Raw genomic sequence first — 5,749 nt, 5'->3', positions numbered from 1 at the left:
GACTTCTCTCTTTGCCCACTGCCACTACCTTAGTTCAGATTCCTTTTATGTCTCAGTAGTATCCCTGGAGCAGCCCCCCTGGATGGTCTCCTTGCCTCTCATCTTTTCTTCCTTTGACCCTTTTGCAAAAGTGATAATTCAGAAATGTAAATTTTATCAAGCCATACCCTGCTTAAAAACCTCTACTAGGTCCCCATCGCTCTCAGATAAAGTTGAAAGATAATACGGCATCAGTGCCCTCCGTGCTCTGACCCTTCTTACCTGCCTGCTTCACCCTCACTACTGCCTCAATCTTCTCTGCGCTGCAAGCGAGGATTCGGGACATTTCTGAACTTCCATGCTCTCCCAGCTCCGCACATTTCACAGGTTGTCTGCACCTTTGTTTGGATTGTTGTCATCTGAAGAACTTTTCCTCACTTTTCTGGTCTCCACTTGGACCTTTTCTGGTCCTTTCATACAGAAGACTCCTGAAATCACCCCTGAAGTCTTAGTCTCTCTGTGACACTTATCACACTGTATTTTAACTGTTTCATCATCTGTCATCCCTGCTCTAGGGTCATGTTATTGCCAGAAATGCATCATATGGTTTATTGTATCTCAAAAACAATTCATTGTCATACACATAGTAGACACTCCATTAATATTTCTTAATTAACACCAAGAGAAATTTAGCCCACTAGTATTGACATGTTTGGGGATGCTTGTCTATAACACAGATTATAGGTCTAAATTATTTTAAGGTAAAATTAAATATCAAATGGGACTTTGACTCTGCTTGAACACTGAGACTGTGTGACAGTGTGTTCACAAGTGGAAGAACTGCACATCACCTGACTTAAAGAAGAGACAAGGAAGAAAGGACCTAAAGAAAACGTCTTCAAGGGAGTGTGAAGATTAGCCACTACCATATTCTTTCTCCCCTTTCCCCCTCTTTATCTCTTGTACAATTATTTCTTCCCCCTCTTTTACCTTATGGAGGCTTTCTCTCAGAGGTGAGGTCTGCTCTAGACTAACTCAGCTCAGCAGATTTACAAAGATCAACTAGGTCCCTGCTGTGTGAGGAGGAGGGATGGGAGAAGGCATTTATATGGAGACTGGAGGGTGACATCTGCACAGCTGACTCAACTATCCTTATTCACCAAATGAAATGTGTCTTATTTTACATTAATTTTGGCTGAGGAATCTTTCTTTCTTAGACTAAATACATCTTTAATATTTTATACACTATTTCAAATTTTATGTACCTATTTTGTATCTGAAGTCTAGGAAAAGAGGTAATAGATTTTTCAGAGATTGGACAGTTTTAACATTTGAATGGTACCCTCTCAAACTGTTTGTAAACTGTGAGGTAAAAGTCCTCTCAGTTCATATACTATCAGGAAGAGCTTGAAATGTAGCTTTTCCTGGGCCAGTCATAGCCATGCGTACAAACACCGTTAGTTACATTCCATCCGTGTAAAACAAGACCTTTGCTTGATGGTTCCTCTGACGTACCTCCAGCACTCGAAAGTTAAGTTTTATCGCCACACGTCCAAGGTCGAGCTCAAAAACATTTTAATCAGCCTTGACGGCAGCACTCTCCTCAGAACAGTGATTCACACAATTACTGGTTATGGATACATAACCCACACATTATTTTCAGTAAATCTAAAAGGTGAAAATGTTTTTGTTCCCAATGAAAACACAATAAACTTGTAAAAAAATTTGGATTAATAAGGACCAGTGGTATTGTGAGCAAAACTACTATGAACATTTATGAACAAGTCATTTTGTAGACAATGTTTTCATTTCTCTTGGGAGAGGATGCCTAGGAGAGGAATTGCTGGGTCACATGGTAAGTATATGTTTACTTTTATAAGAAGTTGCCATTCTGTACTCTTAACAACAATGCATAAGTTCACACTGCTCCACATCCTTACCAAAACTTAGCACTATCACTATTTTTAATTTTAGTCATTTGAGTGGGTAAAATGGTTTTTAAAAGAGTCATGTATTTGGAAATTAAAACACATATTTCTAAATTAAAAGAAAAGAACCAGTAGTTCAAAGTAAGATCCATGAATAGGCCTATGATTACAAACAAAATGATAAAGCAAAACAAATGGGTTTTTTTTTTCATTACTTCAGGGTCATATGAATGAAGATTGAGAAGTTCTATTACAGCAGTGCTTAGTATCTCTAAACATGCTGCCAAGACATAAAAATATGCCCACGTCCCACACTCTAACCCAACCACTTAGCCTCCTACCCAGCATCACCAGTACACGTTTTGTCATCACCTTGCTGGTTGCCAGGGCAATGCAGTTAATGCTTCATATCTGAATTAAGTGGGAGAACACACAGGCAAAGCTCTTTTCTCTAAGTGATGCTCATGATTCATCAAGTTGCCAGTTTTGATGTTAATCCAGATAATTGCCCTAGTAGTTTCTGAAAGGCCCCCTTCACCTCCTTATTCCTTAGACTGTAGATCATGGGATTCAGCACGGGCATCAAAATGGCACAGAAGACAGAGATCAACTTCTCCTGAAGGACAGAGGGGCTGGAACTGGGCTGGATGTAAGTGAAAATTGGCCATGCCATAGCACAGTACAACTACTGCGAGGTGAGAGGCACAGGTGTGGAAGGCTTTCTTCCTCCCCTCTGTGGACTGGATCTTTAGGATGGCGGAGATGATCTGGATGTAGGACAAGAGAACCAAGCAGAAAGGTGTCATCAGCAGAACAATACTAGAAACCATGATTGCGATCTCATTGGAGGAGGTGTCCACACAGGCCAGCCTGACCACAGCTAGGAGTTCGCAGGATATGTGATCAATGTACTTGTTGTGCACATGGGCAACTGAAAGGTGATGGTGGTCTGCATGAGAGAGTTGACAGAGCCACTGACCCAGGATGTGATCGCCAACCTAGCACAGAGCCCTCCATGCACGATGACCAAGTATCTCAGGGGGTCACACACAGCCACATAGCGGTCATAGGCCATCACTGCCAGGAGAACAAACTCAATCCCACCCAGGCCCAGGGAGAAAAATAACTGGGCTGCACAGCTCACACATGGGATTCCTTTATGTTCTGCAATTAAATGCACCAGCATCTGAGGGACAATGCTTGTGGCATAAGAGGCATCAACAAGGGAGAGGTTGGTGAGAAATACATACATGGGAGTGTGGAGTCGGCTGTCCAGTCTGATCACAAGAACAATGAGGACATTGCCCAGCACTGTCACCACGTAAGTGATTGAGAACAGGAGAGAGAGAGCGACCTGAGTGTCCCAGTCACTAGACAGGCCGAGGAGGATGAATTCTCTCATTCAAGTCTAGTTATCTGCTCCCATTAAAAAACAGAGGATTATTAATCTGCAGAGAGAGTCAGAAATAAAAGAAGCTGTTAAATTAAAGAACCATAAGAATAACTTCTTAAAAGAATGCGTATCATAATGATTGGCCAACCGTGGCCAGATGTTCCAGATCATTTACGGGTCAAGAAGACAGGCTTGATTCTACTATGCATTATATCTACTCTACATAAGAGAGAGAGGCTAGCACCTCCCTAAGGATGTGATGTAATCTCAAGGAGTCAGTTAAAGCCTGGAGATACTGCGGTGCAATTTTTGGAAGCTCTATATCTTTCTAACTTCAGTTTCCAGGGAGGGGAGAACTGTTGATGATAATGGGAAGTAGAATGATAAGCAATGAAGATAAACATGGCTCGAAGTTCAAGGACTACCCTATATGTATTTACTACACAAAACATGATAAAATGTATAAATAAATTATTTTTTAAAAGATTTGTAAGAGGCAGATATGTACTGCAAGTAAGGCTGGTGAATGATGGAAAAATCTGGAATTTGAGAACCTGAATATGAATCTTGTTTTTATGACTTATCGGATGTTTGATTGGGTTAGAAATTTAAACTTTTACATACAAAATTTGATAATGCTGCATAACTTACAGGTATATTTATGCTCAAATGTAGATAACTTATGGGTAAAGTGCTTTGTAAACTCTTACTCATCGCAGTATTTCAGTAGTATGCTACCAGGTGAAGCATGAGCTCTGCCCTGAGAGAGATAGACTAACAAAGTGATTACTGTGATAGTGATTTCCTCATATCCCCTCCACAATTTCAGACATTTAAAAAAAGGAAGCAAAACCTTTAATAGATCTGAAGTCTAAGAAGTTAGCTTGGATGCTTTGAAACTCCAGAAAAATATAAGTCTATTTGAGATTTGGTGTCTCCAGTCTTTGGAAGGAGAGGGAGAAGAGGGTAATTTTATCTTGTTCTTTTGATTTTTCTGCCCTATTTTTTAACTCATTCTAACTCGCTCTTTTTATTTTCTGTAACTCTAGCCCTTATATATGATCTCAGTAAAACTGATAGTATGAAAATAATTTGTTAAGCTTTCTAGTATTAAAGGAGGAAAAGAAAACACATCTTTTAACTTTTGCTGAGTATTTAGCAGATCTGCATAAGTAGACATTTCGTTTTTGAATAATTTGGCAAACATGGATGAAGTGCCATCTTCCCTAGATGCTGGGATTTCAAGTGTGAATATTACCCTTCCCTGTGCTCATAATGCTCAAGTGGAAGAAAATTATGTTATCACATTATTTGTTTCCCTTTGCACCTGCAGAACATGCCGCCCATGTCTCCCTGTGCTCCTCCGACTCACCCGGCACACCTCTCTACTACAGCCCTCATTGCAAATGAAGGTCAGCGTCACATCTGAGAGAAAGTGTGACCTTTAGAGCCTAACAGTCCCTGCTTTGAATCTACAGTTGACCCTTGAAGAATGCGGAGGTTAGGGGCCTTGGTGCAGTTGAATATCCGAGTATGACTTACAGACAGCCCTCCGCATCCCCATTTCCTCCTCATCTGCAGATTCAACCGACCTCTGATGGTGCAGTACTGTACCATTTACTGTACTGTAGTATTTACTGTTGAAACAATCTACATGAAAGGAGACCCACGCAATTAAACTCGTGTTATTCAAGGGTCAACTGTATTCTTTTCCGCTCCCTGAGGCCTAGAGCAAGCTACTTCGCCTCTTTTTTTTTTTTTTTAATTAATTTACTTATTTATTTTTGGCTGTGTTGGGTCTTCACTGCTGTGCGTGGGCTTTCTCCGGATGCAGTAAGCAGCAACTACTCTTCGTTGCGGTGTGCAGGCTTCTCACGGCGGTGGCTTCTCTTATGGCGCAGCATGGGTTCTAGACGCGCGGGCTTCAGTAGTTGTGGCGCCTGGGCTCAGTTGCTCCGCAGCATGCGGAATCTTCCCGGACCAGGGCTCGAACCCGTGTCCCTGCAATAGCAGGAGGATTCTTAACCACTGCACCACCAGGGAAACCCTATGTTGCCTCTCTTAACTTCAAAGTTTCTAATCTGTAAAATGTGGGTATATTGGCCAACTGAATGGGTAGTTGGTGAACCCAGTGTGTTGAAGATCTAAAGTCCCGAAGGCGGGTGTCCATCGTTCAATGATGATAACGATTAACCTTTCATCTCAAGCTCTTGATCATATTTGGGATCTTATTCCTTCTTTTATTCGCTCTTTCTACCATCCTTGGTTTCTCTTACTCCTGATTAATTCCTTTTCTCTTATTATAAAAAATAAACAAAGCCAATTTAGGGGGGCAAAATCTTTTTTATACAATTACCATTCTAACTCTCTCTTCCTTTCACATCCAAAATTCTCAAATGACTGGTGTCCACTTGCTTGGTTTATTTCCTCATAACATTCATCCTTTAAG

General features: G+C 41.0%; 1 pseudogene; it reads right to left on the bottom strand.

Annotated features, from left to right (window-relative positions):
- Nucleotides 1-2,256: 2,256 nt before the first annotated feature.
- On the bottom strand, nucleotides 2,257-3,333 carry LOC137768224 (olfactory receptor-like protein OLF3; annotated as a pseudogene).
- Nucleotides 3,334-5,749: the final 2,416 nt, after the last annotated feature.

The sequence above is a fragment of the Eschrichtius robustus genome, chromosome 8 (genome assembly GCF_028021215.1).
Source record: "Eschrichtius robustus isolate mEscRob2 chromosome 8, mEscRob2.pri, whole genome shotgun sequence".
NCBI classification, from domain to species: domain Eukaryota; kingdom Metazoa; phylum Chordata; class Mammalia; order Artiodactyla; family Eschrichtiidae; genus Eschrichtius; species Eschrichtius robustus.
This window is presented reverse-complemented; position numbering and strand designations above follow the sequence as displayed.